The following is a 16,784-nucleotide window of genomic DNA, read 5'->3' as shown; positions in this document are numbered from 1 at the left end:
TGCCCCACATGACAAAACCAAATTATACTGCTGTACTGAATTTGAAAGTTAATTGTTATTTCTTTGTCAGTTCATGATACACACACACACACACACACACACACACTCACACTCATACACACAGAGTAATATCTTTACAGTGAAATATAAGAACTAAATACAGTGGAAAAGTAACACTGTTACTTTGTTCACCCAGGTTTGTTTTAATGTTCTAGTTCTAAATTTATTTGGGCAACATATTTAATTATTATCACAAGTCTATTTTATGCTAGCTGAACCACAAAGAAACCGTAAGTGATAAGACCAGTTATCCTTTAGTCTGAAACTGTGATGAAACACGAAAGCTCTAATGAGTCTCATTTCATATGTAATTAATTTTTCAGAGCCAATTAATTAAATTACTTTCTACACTTTCCTCTTGATATTAGGAGGGTAATTAGCATTGTTTACTTAATTTTAAAACTTTGCTAGTTGTCAAGTGGAGGTTATTTAAAGCCATGCTAAACCAACTATATTTTTCAAGTGTGTCAGTAAGAATTTAATCTTAAAGACTTAACCGTTGCTTTTAGTTATGCCAGGAGAGGCATTTGCATTTTTTTTTTCTTTCCTAACGACACAATGAATCATGTTCACAATATCCTGAAACACTGGTTCAGTTTGATTTTTTAAAATTTGTTTGCTTAAAATCTTCCTTTTAATCACAAAAGTGGTGTTAATGTTCACATTCCGATAAAGAAAATGAACCTTTTAAAACAATGGCTGGAGATGATGCCTAAAGAAATAGTGTGTTTGAAATTTGCTCATTTAGTTCAGATTTGGGATTTTTAAAAATTTTTAATGACTATTTATTCTGCTACTAGGATCATTTTAACAAATGCAGACTCTCCTCAGCACAAAACAAAGGAGAGAATTAGTAATTATCTGATTAATTTAGGCTTTGTAGAAAACTAGCTTGGGCGAGTCAAGTCCTTGAAAATCCACTTCAGTGTTTGAATTAAGTCAGTTAATTGTTTACTTCTTGTGTCATTGTTGAGAAATGAAGCAGAGTGTTTTTGATTTTAAAAGAAAGATGGTTATTGCTGAAGGTCCAGGTACAGTCTCAGAAGGCATTTCCTAATTAATTACCGCAGAAGGACTTTGGCAGATATAGCCCATAATACTTCTACTGAACGAAACCCTCATGTGACATTTTTCAAAGCACTTTCCTGTCTGTTGCTTCAATGGCAGCTTTGTTCCTACAGAAAGTCCAAGTCTTCAAAAGACTTTTATGTCGAGTCATGATACTGTCATCAATTAGCTATATGACTTCAAGAGAGTTTTCTCATGTGCAAAGTGAGGGAGTTGATCACATCATCTTCATGAAATAAGGAGGACAGGGCTTTTTATGGCCATTTTACAGATGAGGAAACTGAGGCTATAGAAAACAAATGTCCCTAGCTTAACAAGGTCACATGGCTGATTACCCAGTTCTCATCCAATGTTTTTTCCAGTCTAGCATGCGGGGTCTGCTTTCTAACGATTGCTAAAACAAATGCACCCTGTAGCTCATTAAAGCACGATGTTAGTTTGAAATATAAAGAGAGCCATTTCCTATTGTACATTTTTTTGTTTCCGTGATAGATACATCAGCTCGATTAGTCTGATTATTTCCTAACTGTTCCTTCTACTTCTATACTTTTAAACTGTCTAAACACAGTAACTGCTATACATAATTTACCATGACATGCAAAATAATTTTCACAAAAAATTTAACATTATCAACGTGGAATTATATATGTATTTGTGTGTTTGTCTCTGTGTGTATGTGTATATATGAGTTTGGCATTATATCAACACATCTTTGTGTGTTTTGAAGGAATTGATATTTTCTTAGAAGATGCCAATGGCATCCACAAAAAGTGTAATAATTAAAGGTTAATTTTCCTCCAGGGATAGTCCCAGTGGGGTTTTATGAAATTTCAGTTCATAAACTCAATGTGCATTTCAAACATGGTATGTGTTTCATATCATGTTTCATTATGTTAGGAATCTTGAGCATGTTTTCATTAGCTTTTTCTGGTTTTTTCTTCCTTGAAAAAATATATCTTGTGTGAAAAATTTTAATGTAGTTATTGATAAAATTTTACACAAATACAGGACTCTCATGGCCAAACAGCTGCCCTCATAGTGGGACTTACCACCATCCTTAGGGTTCCTATATATACAAGATTATTACTAACACGACCTAATATCTATTAATTCACTCATTATCAATTAACTCAATAATATATATTGAGCACTTGTGTGCCAGGCACTCCAACAATATTTTCTTTTCTTTTCTTTTCTTTTTTTCTTTTTCTTTTTTTTGATTGCATTTTTGGTTTGGGGGTACATGTGAAGAACATGCAAGATTGTTGCATAGGTACACACATGGCAGTGTGGTTTGCTGCCTTCCTTCCCCTCACCTGTATCTGCCATTTCTCCCCATGCTATCTCATCCCATCTCCCCACCCCCCTACCCCCATCCCTCCCCCATTTCCCCCCAACGGACCCCAGTGTGTAGTGCTCCCCTCCCTGTGTCCATGTGTTCTCATTGTTCAACACTCGCCTATGAGTGAGAACATGTGGTGTTTGATTTTCTGCTCTTGTGTCAGTTTGCTGAGAATGACGGTTTCCAGGTTCATCCATGTCCCTACAAAGGACACGAACTCATCATTTTTGATGGCTGCGTAATATTCCATGGTGTATATGTACCACATTTTCCCTATCCAGTCTATCATCGATGGGCATTTGGGTTGGTTCCAGGTCTTTGCTATTGTAAACAGTGCTGCAATGAACATTCGTGTGCATGTGTCCTTAGAGAAGAATGATTTATAATCCTTTGGATATATACCCAGTAATGGGATTGCTGGGTCAAATGGAATTTCTATTTCTAGATCCTTGAGGAATCACCACACTGTCTTCCACAATGGTTGAACTAATTTACATTCCCACCAACAGTGTAAAAGTGTTCCTATTTCTCCACATCCTCTCCAGCATCTGTTGTCTCCAGATTTTTTAATGATTGCCATTCTAACTGGTGTGAGATGGTATCTCAATGTGGTTTTGATTTGCATTTGTCTAATGACCAATGATATGAGCATTTTTTCTTATATTTGTTGGCCTCCTGTATGTCTTCTTTTGTAAAGTGTCTGTTCATATCCTTTGCCCACTTTTGAATGGGCTTGTTTGTTTTTTTCTTGTAGATCTGTTTTAGTTCTTTGTAAATTCTGGATATCAGCCCCTTGTCAGATGGGTAGACTGCAAAAATTTTTTCCCATTCTGTTGGTTGCCAATTCAGTCTACTGACTGTTTCTTTTGCCGTGCAGAAGCTGTGGAGTTTGATTAGGTCTGATTTGTCTATTTTGGCTTTTGTCCAACAATATTTTAAAAACACTATGTCATTTAAATTCACAACAAGTAACTTTGTCATCCCATTCTACAGATGAGGACAGTGAGCCTTAGGGAGGATAAATAATAGCATGTGGCTGGGCGTGGTGGCTCACGCCTGTAATCCCAGCACTTTGGGAGACTGAGGCAGGTGGATCACGAGGTCGAGAGATCGAGACCATCCTGGTCAACATGGTGAAACCCTGTCTCTACTAAAAATACAAAAAATTAGCTAGGCATGGTGGCGCGTGCCTGTAGCCCCAGCTACTCAGGAAGCTGAGGCAAGAGAATTGCTTGAACTCAGGAGGCGGAGGTTGCGGTGAGCTGAGATGGTGCCATTGCACTCCAGCCTGGGTAACAAGAGTGAAACTCTGTCTCAAAAACTACTACTAATAATAATAATAAATAACAATAACATATGCAACATTATAGGAATAATTCAGTGGCAATATTGTGGTCTAAATTTTTTCCATTCTGGGGCTAGGCAGTTGATTCTTTCTCCTATAAGAATTACACAAAGCTTGCCTGTAATCTCAGCACTTTGGGAGGCCGAGGCAGGCAGATCAGAAGGTCAGGAGATCAAGACCTTCCTGGCCAACATGGTGAAACCCTGTCTCTAGTAAAAATACAAAAATTAGCCACGTGTAGTGGTGGTTGCCTGCAATCCCAGCTTGGGAGGGATTGGGAGGCTGAGGGAGGAGAACAACTTGAATCAGGGAGTCAGAGGTTGCAGTGAGCCGAGATCAAGCCACTGCACTCCAGCCTGGCAACAGAGTGAGACTCCATCTCAAAAAAAAAAAAAAGAAAGAATTACACAAAGCTGAACTTGACTGTCAGCAAACATTATAGCCAAAATTTTGGCCAAAAATGTGGGCTACAGGTTTTTTTTTTCTTTTTATATATTTTGTAAGAACTGTTAGACATTTTTCATAGTATTTTCCATCAGTTGGCCATAAAGGAACTCCGTAAGCCATGAAGGCATAATCTGTTTTCCCTCTGCTTCAAAAGTGAGCTGAACTCAACCATCTGGCATTGGTTTAGACAGATTCTCTTTCTGTGATGGCAAGGCCAGCCCAAGCTACCCTGGAACAATGAGTGATTTGGTATCCTTTATAGGGTGGTTCTTTAAAATGTTGTCCAACTGGGTGAGTTCTATGATGGGAAGGCAGAGGGAGGCTCCCTGGTGGCTATGCTTTAATTTCTCCTCTACTGTCTCTAGTCATTCAGCTTTGGCTCCAAAGTTCTTACCTCAAACCCACCCACTTGCCACAATCAAGGCATACTTCTTTAGATTAAGTAGGTAGTTTAACACCCTTCTTTGTGACTTACTTTTTTCTTTGATGAGAAGGTAAAGGAGAAGTCAGGTGGGGGTTTCAAGTGATTTCATAAAACCATTCCTTCCAACATAACATACTGTGTTTGAGAGGGGTTCTCATAAAAACCGTTTTCTCTGTCTTGTTAAATGTCCCCCATTCTTTGGTGGCCCTATAGCTCAGCACCATGGGCTGTTGCTCAGCCATACTGGTCTTAAGCCAGCCCTAGGTAGGGGAGTTCACCATGTTTATCAGGAAGGAGAGAAGGAGAGTCAATGGCCTATCTCTTCCCTCATCAAGCTCATGAAAAGGGTCTGGCTGATGAGGTACCCGGGGCCAAGTTATCACAAACTCATAAAGATTAGGGCAAGTGCTGCAACATGTAACTTTGCTCTTTGAGCGTCTTGAGTTCCACAGTATATAAATTATCCATAAAGAGCCTCTGTGGCTTTTTTGTATGTGGTTTATGCACCCATGGTTTGGTGAGATTATGTTAACATGCAGGAAGCCCAGATTCTGATTCCAGCTTTGACATTCCGGAAGTCACTGGGCACTGCCCTCACAGTGCTCCCCCAGCCCCATGCTGATAGTCTATAATTGGCAGTAGCGGGTATTGGGGATTCAATAGCTAGGTCTTGGGCCTTCCACCTCCACTTATTTTCTTGACTGTATTTGGAAAATTTTAGTAACCTTCGAGATTCTAACTCTCAGTTACTAAGTCATCCAACAAATTTTTAATGAGAATCTACTATGTGCCAAGCACTATAAACCAAAAAGACAAAATTTCATATTCTCCTGTGGCTTGCATTCTAGTCCTTTTTTTTCCAAGGAATAGTGATTTACACTAGAAATGACTAGAAGTCAGGCAATTTAGCTTTGCTTTGAGTGAGGTGGTTTAGCACTGAAACCATTTTTTCAAAGAATTTTTCAAGTTTTCATTAGTTTAACTTTTGGGGAAAAATATTTTAAACAGATGCACTTTGCATCAGCTCAGATATTGCTAAAACTATCTTCAGAAAACTAACGTTTATCATAAATCTTAAAAACAAACACCTCTACCAAGATCCTCAGAGCCATTTGGCTTTTTCATTAACCCATTAGTGATATGCAGTGTTTTAAAGGAAGTAAAATTCTCCCAGTCCTAATTCCAAGCATCCAGTTGATGAGCCTAAGGATCACAGAATTTTTTTTTTTTTTTTTTTTTTTTTTTTTTTTTTTTGAGATGGAGTCTTGCTCTGTTCCCAGGCTGGAGTGCAGTGGCGTGATCTCGGCTCACTGCAACCTCTGCCTGCCGGATTCAAGTGATTCTCCTGCCTCCGCCTCTCTAGTAGCTAGGATTACAGGTGTGCACCACCACGCCTGGCTAATTTTTGCATTTTTAGTAGAGATGGGCTTTTGCCATGTTGGCCAGGATGGTCTTGAACTCCTGACCTCAGGTGATCCACCCACCTTGGCCTCCCAAAGTACCAGGATTATAGGCATGAGCCACCACACCTGGCCCACAGAATTTTTTTTATGCTACCACTGGTGCTCAATTATGTGCCTGAGTTTTTGTTCAAACACTGTCTCCAAATCATGTAACATTCAAATGAAGGAAAGTGGGAACTACAGTGTTGCCTCAGCATCCAAGGGGGATTGCTTTCAGGAGGCCCTCTTGGATACCAAAATCTGCAGATGCTCAGGTCCCTTACAAAAAAACGGTATACATTTGCATATGGTTTAAATCATCTCTGGATTACTTGTAATATATATATATATATATATATATATATATATATATATATATATATATTTTTTTTTTTTTTTTGAGACGGAGTTTCGCTCTTGTTACCCAGGCTGGAGTGCAATGGCACGATCTCGGCTCACCGCAACCTCCGCCTCCTGGGTTCAGGCAATTCTCCTGCCTCAGCCTCCTGAGTAGCTGGGATTACAGGCACGCGCCACCATGCCCAGCTAATTTTTTGTATTTTTAGTAGAGACGGGGTTTCATCATGTTGACCAGGATGGTCTCGATCTCTCGACCTCGTGATCCATCCTCCTCGGCCTCCCAAAGTGCTGGGATTACAGGCTTGAGCCACCGCGCCCGGCCTACTTGTAATATTAATACAACATCAATGCTATGGACATAGTTGTTATACCATATTGTTTAGGGAATAATGAGAAAATAAAGTGTACCCGTTCAGTACAGGCACAACCATTCATTTTTTTTTTTTCAAATATTTTCAATCTGCAGTTGGTTGAATCCATGATGTGGAATCCATGGATGTGAGGGGTCAACCGTATTTAACTGAATGAGTCTCCCCTTTAAAGAATAAGATGTATCTAACGGCTAGAGAGCAGAGGGTCAATGTCCTTTTTCCCACCATCAATGATCACTTATTGATTGATGCTATGCATTGCATGAGGATACATTGCTACTAAGAATGGCTACTATTTAATATCAGGCATTGGCCTAAGCACTTTAAATACCTTACCTATTAATACTTAACAACCATCTGCCGGGCGCGGTGGCTCAAGCCTGTAATCCCAGCACTTTGGGAGGCCGAGGCGGGTGGATCACGAGGTCGAGAGATCGAGACCATCCTGGTCAACATGGTGAAACCCCGTCTCTACTAAAGGTGCAAAAAATTAGCTGGGCATGGTGGCGCGTGCCTGTAATCCCAGCTACTCAGGAGGCTGAGGCAGGAGAATTGCCTGAGCCCAGGAGGCGGAGGTTGCAGTGAGCCGAGATCGCGCCATTGCACTCCAGCCTGGGTAACAAGAGCGAAACTCTGTCTCAAAAAAAAAAAAAAAAAAAACACCATCCTTGAAGCAACTCATTTTACAGATGGAGAACCAGAAGCTTAGGGAGGTTAAGTAACTTTTCCAAAGTCCGGCCACTAGTGAATGACAGGTTGGCATTGAGACCAGATTGTCAGATGCCCAAGCCCATGCAGGCTAACAGTAGGTTCTCTCTCTGTTATGAGCTAACAGGCTAACTGGGAAGATCAGTCAAAACACGTGGAGATGATTCAAGAACTAACGAACTCAGTAGTGACTGTCTCTAAGGACCAAAGGAGGTCAGAGAAATAACATTTGGTTGAAGTCAGAGATGGTAGTTCCTGGGTTGGCCGATTCAATTCCACTCAGAAAGCATTGGTTGGACATTTATTTGAATGGCCGATACCGTCAGAGATGCAGATCGGAACAAAATATGCCCCGTCTCTGAAAGTGTTTTCAGCTCCTTGAAGAAGAAGGTTAGTACACACAATCTTATGACATGAAAGAACGGGCAAGTGCTAAATTTCCACAAACCTTGGAGGAAGTAAATATATAGGCTGAGAATTGAGGGAAAACTCGTGAGAGCCATGGCTTTGAGCGAGTTCCTGAAACAGGAGTAAGGCAAGTAGGTAAAGCTCAGAGGTTAGATGGGAGAGCAAGGAGAGGAAGCAGCAAAGGAAGGGCCATGCTGTGCAGTTTATAGAGCCTGCTCCAGAGGTGAGGCGAGGCTAGAAATAGGAGTGGGGCGGCACGTGGGCATCTCCGAATGCTAATCTAAGGAGTGCAGAATCCATTCTTTACGATGAGGAACCTGCTGGGACTCTTCAGCCAGATGGTGGCAGTGATGAAAGGTGGGAAGCAGCATTAATGGCTGAGGCAGTGCTGTGGTGAGGGGTGGGGAGGGCCTGCATGGTAGTGGAGGTGGTGGTCACCAAGGCACAGAGGACGATGGGGGACTGCCTGAGACCTTGCGAAGGAAGACGCAGTAACTCAGCTTAGATGTGTTGAGTATGATTGTGGGCTAGGCCCCCAGGATATCAAGGAATTAGGATATGCTCTCGGGAGATCCAGGTCTAGTTGGGGAAGGGAACACGGTTAAAGAAGTGACTTTTCAGGTTCAGCGGGATGTGGGAATGAACATGGTAGTGATGTGCACTGAGGACTGGAGTCTATCCAGGTAGCCGCTGGGAGATGGGACAGGGAAGCCCACACTTGCCCTGAGGTTCAAATAAGATAATGTACATCATTTGGAAATCTTTTACGAATAAGTCGTTATTGTGATCTATATTCTGGATGTTTCAGATTTGAAATATACAACCTCCATCAAGGTGTGACATCGGGAATGATCGTATTTTTAACATTGTTCACAAGTACGTAGCATACCGCTATGCTGTTGGAAGCTTGGGATCACAAGCTGTGCTTTTGGGCAATTAAATACAACAACCTATTCACTCGTTCATTCAACAAATACTGGGCTCCAATGGGCCTTGGGGTATTGAAAAGAAACGCAAGACTTGGCCCCATCCAAACAGTGCAGTGGAGTCGGAAAGTCAAAACCAACACGTGAGAAAGGGTGGATGCCCGAGTACCAAAGTCGTGCACCGTATCTTGGCTGAACGAAGAGAACAATAACTGCTTGCACTTTTACAGAATTCCGCTGCTGGAAAAGTATTTTGTCGCAGACATGATTCTCTTAACCCTTTCTGCAAAACTGTCCAGTGGGTCCCTGGCCCTGGCCCCGCCTGGCACGCGCGTGAGCCGCAGCTGCGGTGCAGACGCCCTCCCGACGCGCGGGTGCGGCGGCCACGGGGCGAGCCTTGGCCCGGCGGGGCCCCGGCCTGCAGGAGGCGGACTCGGGCTTCCCGGCTTCCCTGGGAGGCATCCGTGGGAACGCGCACCGGCGAGTCCCTGCCGGCTGGGGAGCTGGGTCTGCGACCTCGGCCGACCTGAGCTCAGGCGCAGCGGCGCAGACCCGGCTGCACTATCCCCTCTGGGTCGGATGCGGACCCACGTGGGAACGGTTGAAAAGTGGGGAACACCCCGGACGAAAAGGAAGCCTCCCTCCCTGCTCTGAAGGAATGTCTCCCAACACGGCCACGTTCTTGGTGGTCTCCTGTCCCCCATCCCCAAGCCCCCAGTCTGCCTCACACTCATCCGCGGGGTGGGGGCCTGCAAAGACCCCGAAGGCAGAGCGAACCTGGCGGACTCAGGGGGCTAGACTTGGGGAGAGCATGGGGGCGTGGCTCTGGGGGCGTGGCTGCGGCGAGGGCGGGGCTCTGTGGGCAGGGCTACGGTGTGGGCGGGGCCCTGGGCGGGGCGCCGGGTGGGCGGGGCGCCGGGACAGCGGCGGTTGCCTGGCTACCGGAGAGCGCGCAGCGCAGCGCGGGTAGGCGCACAGCGTGCACCCGGGACTGGACCCCGTGGCAGGTCCTCGCCCCGCGCTTTGCCCAGGACGGCCCCGCGCATCCCTGAGCCTCCCTGGAGTCCCGGCGTCGGCCCGGACCTGCAACCTCCCAGGTGGCTGGGAAGGTAGGTGCTCCGCTGTCTCGGGCGCGCGGCACCGCACGGGGTGCCCAGCCCTCGCCCCGGTGGATCCCCGCTGGGTGGGAGCCGGGAAGGGAGGCGGCCGCCCGAGGGAGGGAGGCGCGGGGCGGGGTCTGCTCACGGGCGGAGGACTGCGCTGCGAAGGGAACCCCCGGAGGGGCTGCCCGGGTCCGGGGGCCGGCGGCGAGGCGGCGGGAGGGGAGCGCGTGAAGTCACGCCGGGTCCCCGCGGGCTGTGCGGGCGACGCGACCTGGACTCCTCTCCGGGATGCTGTGAATAGAAAGATCTGCTGTGAGGCCCACGGCGGGCAGCCTGCCACTCTGCCCAAGCCCGACCCGGCCCCCGCGCGCGCCCGCGTTCTGCGGAGGCCCCGGAGTCCGCGCGCTGCTGCCGGCGTCTCGGGGCCGCATCCCGGGTAGGCGCGGGCGGCAGGACAGCGTTGTCTGTGAGCCGCCCAGGCTGAATGCCTTCTGTGGGAAAGAGTTTCTTAGAGGTCAGCAGGAATTGTTGCATTCATGGGTAGAGCTTGTGATCATAGAGAGAAAACCAGCTCTTACCATGCGTGTCCGTGTTGTAATGCTGTCTCATGGAACAGACATTTGGCTGATATATTCCTGGAGATCAAGTTTGGCGGCTCAAAATTCTGTGATCTGTTTTGATGGTAGCGCACTAGGCATCCAGTCTCCGTTCGCTATTGTAAGAAATCCATGTCATTTTTTTGCATTTTAATAAAGGACTCAATTTGCATATAAAACCATAAGCATTGTTCAGTGTTTCTTTTAACTGAAACAGCCTAACCCAAGATATATATGAAGACGTAGTTTTTACTCCAATGAGTTTCTTTGACTGCAAGTCAAAGCAATTTCTTTATGTAAACAGGAAACAGTTATTGTTAAACATGCCTCATGCAAACGATATTTTTTAGTGTTGTCATTTCATGATCAGATACTTAGATGCAAAAGGGAGGATTACACTGCATTACTTCAGGATTTACACAGTCCGTTTTCTGTGGGGCATTCACCTTAGGCGTTTTTGCCAACACTGCTTTCAGGTAGTCTTAAAAATTCCAAGCAGTGCTTACTGTCTAATTGAAAGGTATAGAACTGGAGGAGTGAGAATTGAGTCCTAGTGTGGAAGACAATTTTTACCATTCACAGAGATGTAAGTACTTACAAAGTATCTTTGCTTAACATTTATTAAATTGTTCTGAAAGTAAAAAAAAAAAAACATAGAAATGCATTTTCATTTGGAAAATATGGCCTTGGTGTCAATGCAAGAAGCATTATCATAAGCTCTGTTAAATTCTTTACTTTTTAATCTATGAAAATGTCTTACCACACCTACTTTATTACCAAAGCCAGATGGCTTTATTGACTTTAGGAAACTTTTTTCCATACTAAGTGCTAACTGAGATGTGTTAGTATTTTCAGAACAATCACGAAAGTTATTTGTTTGTTTGGCCATTTGTAAGTTGTGTCTTACAACTCTGAGTCCAGGCTGGATCTTGAATATGCAGTTACGGGCACATGAAGAGCCTTATGCACTCGAAATTGCAATGTCGATGTGCCTTTTTTTTTTTTTTTTTTTTTAAGACAGAGTCTCGATCTGTTGCCGGGCTGGAGTGCAGTGGCGCGATCTCGGCTCACAGAAACCTCTGCCTCATGGGCTCAAGCGATTCTTCTGCCTCAGCCTCTTGAGTAGCTGGGACTACAGGCGTGTGCCATCATGCCCGGCTGATTTTTTTGTGTTATTAGTGGAGAGGGGGTTTCACCCTATTGGCCAGGCTGGTCTCGAACTCCTGACATCATGATCCGCCTGCCTGGGACTCCCAAAGTGCTGGAATTGCACGTGTGAGCCACTGTGCCCAGCTGTCAATGTGCCTTTTCTATGCAGAAGACTGAAGAAAGAACATTGTTCACATGTATAAGTAGCTGTGTAAGTGGTTTTTTAAAGGGACAGTACATTATTTTTTTAACTTCAGATAATAGGCTTTTTACATATGTTTTATAATGGAAAATGGATTGCAACAGGTAATGTCACATGCTGTCCTAAATATAGTAATTCAATTTCCTAGTCATAGCTCTTTTACATGAATTTAGGGCATGATGGGGACTTTTAAAACATAATTGAGGAATTCTGCTAACACTCAAAAAGAATTTGAGTTCCTTTTTTCACCTGTTGCAATCTCTGAACCTATGCTTAATTCAGTCCCCTGTGGCCACTTCTACCCCTCAAAAATTAACACGACAGAAACAAAAACTCCGAAAAGCCAAGCCCGTTTAAAACTGATGAATCAATATTTAAAGTCAAGCATTAAAAAGTCTGGAAAAGGCCAACATGTTCTATTTGTGTTGACTACACATTGAATATGAATGCCCGCTTGAATAAAAGCACACCCCCAATAAATACAATTGACAGCTGCCTATGTGGTAAGAGAGCCAGGGAACAGTTAAAGAGTTAAATACATTTGTCTTGTGGCAGCTGATTATTAAGTATTCATAAGCTTTTAAAAGTAGCCTTCTAGTGAAGAGGAGAGGAAAGAATAGGAACAGGTTGGTTAATGGATACAAAATTACGGCTAGGTAGAAGGAATAAATTATAGTGTTCTGTAGCATTGTAAGGTGAATATAGTTAACAATTTGTTGTGTATTTTCAAAAAGCTGGAAGAGAGGATTTTGAAGGTTCCCAATATAAAGAAAAAATAAAGATTTGAGGTGATGCATAGGTTAATTACCCCGATTTGGTCATTACACATTGTATACATATATTAAAATATCACTCTATCTCCCATAAATAGCACAATTATTTAATGTCAACTGAAATTTGACAAAACTAACACCCTTAGTGAGATTGATTGGCATATAGTAAGTGGCATATATTTAAATTTGTAATTAGGTAAGTTTTGACATACCTGTGAAACTGCCAACACAGTCCTGATGGTGAACACGTAAAACACACCCAGAAGTTTTCTTACAACTCTTTGTAATCCTTTTCTTCCATATTTCCCTGCCCTCTTCAAGCCCCTGACAACCTCTGATCTGCTTTGTCACTATATATTAGTTCGCATTTTCTGAAATTTCATATACATGTAGTCAATATAGTATGTCATCCTGGGAAGAGGGGTCTGGCTTCTTTCACTCAGAATAATTATTTTGAGATTCATCCACATTATTACAGGTATCAAAAGTTAAATAATTTTTATTGCTGACTAGTATTCCATTGCATGAACCATAACTTGTTTATTTCTTTACTTGTTTATGGATGCATGATTGGTTACAGTTTTTAACTGTTATATGTAAAACTGCTATGAACATTCATGAGCAGCTTTTTGTACAAAAGTTTACATTTCAAAATACTGGGAGAAGAATGTCTAGGTGATATTAAAGGTGTGTGTTTAACGTTTTAAGAAATGTCCAGATTGTTTTCCAAAGTAGTTGTTAGACTTTCATTTCTAGTAACACTGTAGGAGAGTTCCAATGCTCCAAATCTTTACTAACAGTGAAGTGATCAGATGTTGTATTTTAGGCATTCTGATTAGTATGCCATGATAGTTCATTGTGGATTTAATTTTCATTATTCCAACGATTAAAAATGTTGGACCAAAAAAAAAAGTGATAAAGTAACCCTTTAGGTGAAGAAAAAGAAAGTTAAAGTGGTTATGAACAGAATTTTTTTTCATGATTTACTGGTTTAGTGAGTTCCTTCATGGTATTTTATTTGTCTAAAATGTTTACATTTAAAAGTAAGATGCTTAAACAGTATTGGGTTATCTTCTAGTCCACATGTCACATAATAGGTACCTTTATGTACCTTTTAAACTGAAGTTTTAAAACCTGGGTTTTAAAAAGAGAACATCTACCCATCAGCAATTACAGAAGACAAAGGAACTTGTGTATCTGAAGACTGAATGTTATTTAGCAGCTCTTGGTCAGCTTGGATTGGTCACATATGTGGAAACTGGGAAAGAATAGGGGCTACTTACACACTGGAGAAGAACACTACAAATGGTGTAAAGAGTAGTTTTGGAGTCTATCCAGACTTCCTTCTAAAATAAAAGTTTAAACAGCTGTGTTTGAGAGAAGGGTATGCACAATTCTCGTAAGAAAGACTGTATGGATGTTTGAGGTCCTCAGAGTCCCTGATGCTACCATTGTTCCATTTGCGTTTCAGAATAGGAAAACATCCACGAATTTTGGGAAAAGCACATTATTTACAATATGCTTGTTGACTGGACATTTTGAGAATTTTGACAGTGATTTTCCTAATGCAAAGATGATAACATGTACATCTTAGAGAAATAAAAAGAATTAGTCTCAGAAAACCCTGCCCTAGGTTTGTTGTTGTAGCTGTTTTTATTTTTATTTGTTTATTTTTCTTTATATCCATTGGGTTTTGGGGAACAGATGGTATTGGGTTACATGAGTACATTCTTTAGTGGTGATTTGTGAGATTTGGGTGCACACATCACCGGAGCAGTATATGCCGAACCCAGTTTGTAGACTTTTGTCCCCATCCCCCTCCGCATTTTCTGCCCAATTCCCAAAGTCCGCTGCGTCATTGTTATGCCTTTGCATCCTCACAGCTCAGCTCCCACTTAAGAGTGAGAACATACGATGTTTGGTTTTCCATTCCTGAGTTACTTCACTCTGAATAATAGTCTCCAGTCCCATCCAGGTTACTGTAAATGCCATTAATTCATTCCCTTTTTGGCTGAGTAGTATTCCATCATATATATATATATATTTATGTGTGTGTATATATATACACACATAAATATGATATGAGTATTAGTTATATGTATATACATATAGCCACTTGTTGATTGATGGGCCTTTGGGCTGGTTCCATATTTTTGCAACTGTGAGTTGTGCTGCTAAAAACATGCCTGTGCGGCCGGGCGCGGTGGCTCACGCCTGTAATCCCAGCACTTTGGGAGACCGAGGCGGGCAGATCACAAGGTCAAGACATTGAGACCATTCTCGCCATGATGAAACCTCGTCTCTACTAAAAATACAAAAATTAGCTGGCTGTGGTGGCACGCGCCTGTTGTCCCAGCTACTCGGGAGGCTGAGGCGGAAAAATCGCTTGAACCCAGGAGGCGGAGGTTGCAGTGAGCCGAGATTGCGCCACTGCACTCCAGCCTGGCAACAGAGCAAGACTCCGACTCAAAAAAAACAAAAACAAAAAACAAAAAAACCCAAAAACATGCACGTGCAAATATCTTTTTCGTATAATTACTTCTTTTCCCTTGGGTAGTTATCCAGTGGTGGGATTCCTGGATCTAGGTTAAGTTTTGTTTTTTTAATTTAAAAAAAAAAAAAAAAAAAAGGAGCAGAAGGAGCTTAATAGTGGCCCTTACTGTTTTGAACTTTGGGAGAATTGGAGATACGGTATTTGGCAGCAGAAAATTTTTAAGCTTTTAGGGTTTTTAGTAGAAAACACCTTATAATTTGAAAAACAGAAACCATTCTCATTTCCCAGCCAATGGCAGCATGTATATTCTTATCACAGCACACCTTTGTGAGTTCCTAGACTACAAAGAGGTCTGCCAACTCTACTATGTAAGAAGAATGATTTTCAGAATATAGTGAGATTGAAGGCTAAGATACAGAATAGCTAGAGGCCGGGGGTTATTGTTTTGTTTGGAAATAGCATTACTCTAAATTTCTAATTAATGTTTTTATTCTCTTAGCATGTGGGACTGACAGTATTTCGAAGTCATTCATGATTATGTTGTGCCATTAAAATGTCAAAGGCTGTATTTATAGTGTCGGCTTTATTTCAATGCCAATTTATAAATTGTAAAACCGCCAGTTTAATGTCGAAACTTTAAAAATGTTTTATCTTATTGCATATTAGAAAAAAAATGTATGGGTTGAATGTAGCTTCATTAGATAATGTGAATACAGTTTTTTAGGTGAAAACTGTTACCAATTACATGCACTGCATCTGTTGGATAATAAATAGCTTTCAAGAGATAGGAAAAAATGAAAATTAAATAATTTATTCTGAAAAAAAAAAGAGTATCCAGATTATTAGAATTATTCTAAAGCACATATGTTTTGGTCATTTACACAATCAAAAATATAGATAAATCTCAGAAAGGTTACTGATTGTAAAAATTAGAAAGATAATTTTCTTTGTAATTATCACTATTCTTCCTCCTTTTCTATATTAGACCACTATCTTCAATAAATGGGATTCTGACCTGGATTTGTTCTATCACAGTGACTTCATTTCAACCTCAGATTATATTTGCTCATTTTTTTCACATATATTGTTTTACCTCTTAGAACTCTGAGAGGTAAACTATTATCCTAATTAATGAATTTCTTTCTTTCTTATTTTTTTGAGACAGAGTTTAGCTCTTGTTACCCAGGCTGGAGTGCAATGGTGTGATCTCGGCTCACCGCAACCTCCGTCTCCTGGGTTCAGGCAATTCTCCTGCCTCAGCCTCCCGGGTAGCTGGGACTACAGGTGTGCGCCACCATGCCCAGCTAATTTTTTGTATTTTTAGTAGAGACGGGGTTTCACCATGTTGACCAGGATGGTCTCGATCTCTTGACCTCGTGATCCACCCACCTCTGCCTCCCAAAGTGCTGGGATTACAGGCGTGAGCCACCACGCCCGGCCCTAATTAATGAATTTCTTCTTTCATGTAACATGCACTGGGCTCATATTGTGAGTGACAGTTCTACAGTTAAATCACAGTTCTTGTTGTCAAGTCCTCAAACTCTGATTGGTGGTCAACTCCAGTGG

At 42.2% G+C, this 16,784-nt stretch overlaps 1 protein-coding gene across 3 annotated transcripts in view; it reads left to right on the top strand.

Moving 5' to 3' along the window:
• The window catches only part of TNFRSF19 (TNF receptor superfamily member 19), a 102,433-nt gene that overhangs the window by 1,507 nt on the left and 84,142 nt on the right, over positions 1-16,784 (top strand). Inside the window, exon 1 of one of the 3 annotated variants that reach the window (XM_010335254.3) lies at positions 9,815-10,010. The exons of the other annotated variants lie outside the window; for them this stretch is intronic. The gene's annotated coding sequence lies outside the window, so the exon portion shown is untranslated. Of the gene's footprint in view, positions 1-9,814; positions 10,011-16,784 lie in introns of those variants that run through there. 3 annotated transcript variants of the gene reach the window in all.

The sequence above is a fragment of the Saimiri boliviensis genome, chromosome 16, assembly GCF_048565385.1.
Source record: "Saimiri boliviensis isolate mSaiBol1 chromosome 16, mSaiBol1.pri, whole genome shotgun sequence".
In the NCBI taxonomy this organism is placed as follows: Eukaryota; Metazoa; Chordata; class Mammalia; order Primates; family Cebidae; genus Saimiri; species Saimiri boliviensis.
The sequence above is the reverse complement of the archived record's forward strand: the minus strand, read 5'-3'. Positions and strand labels throughout refer to the sequence as shown.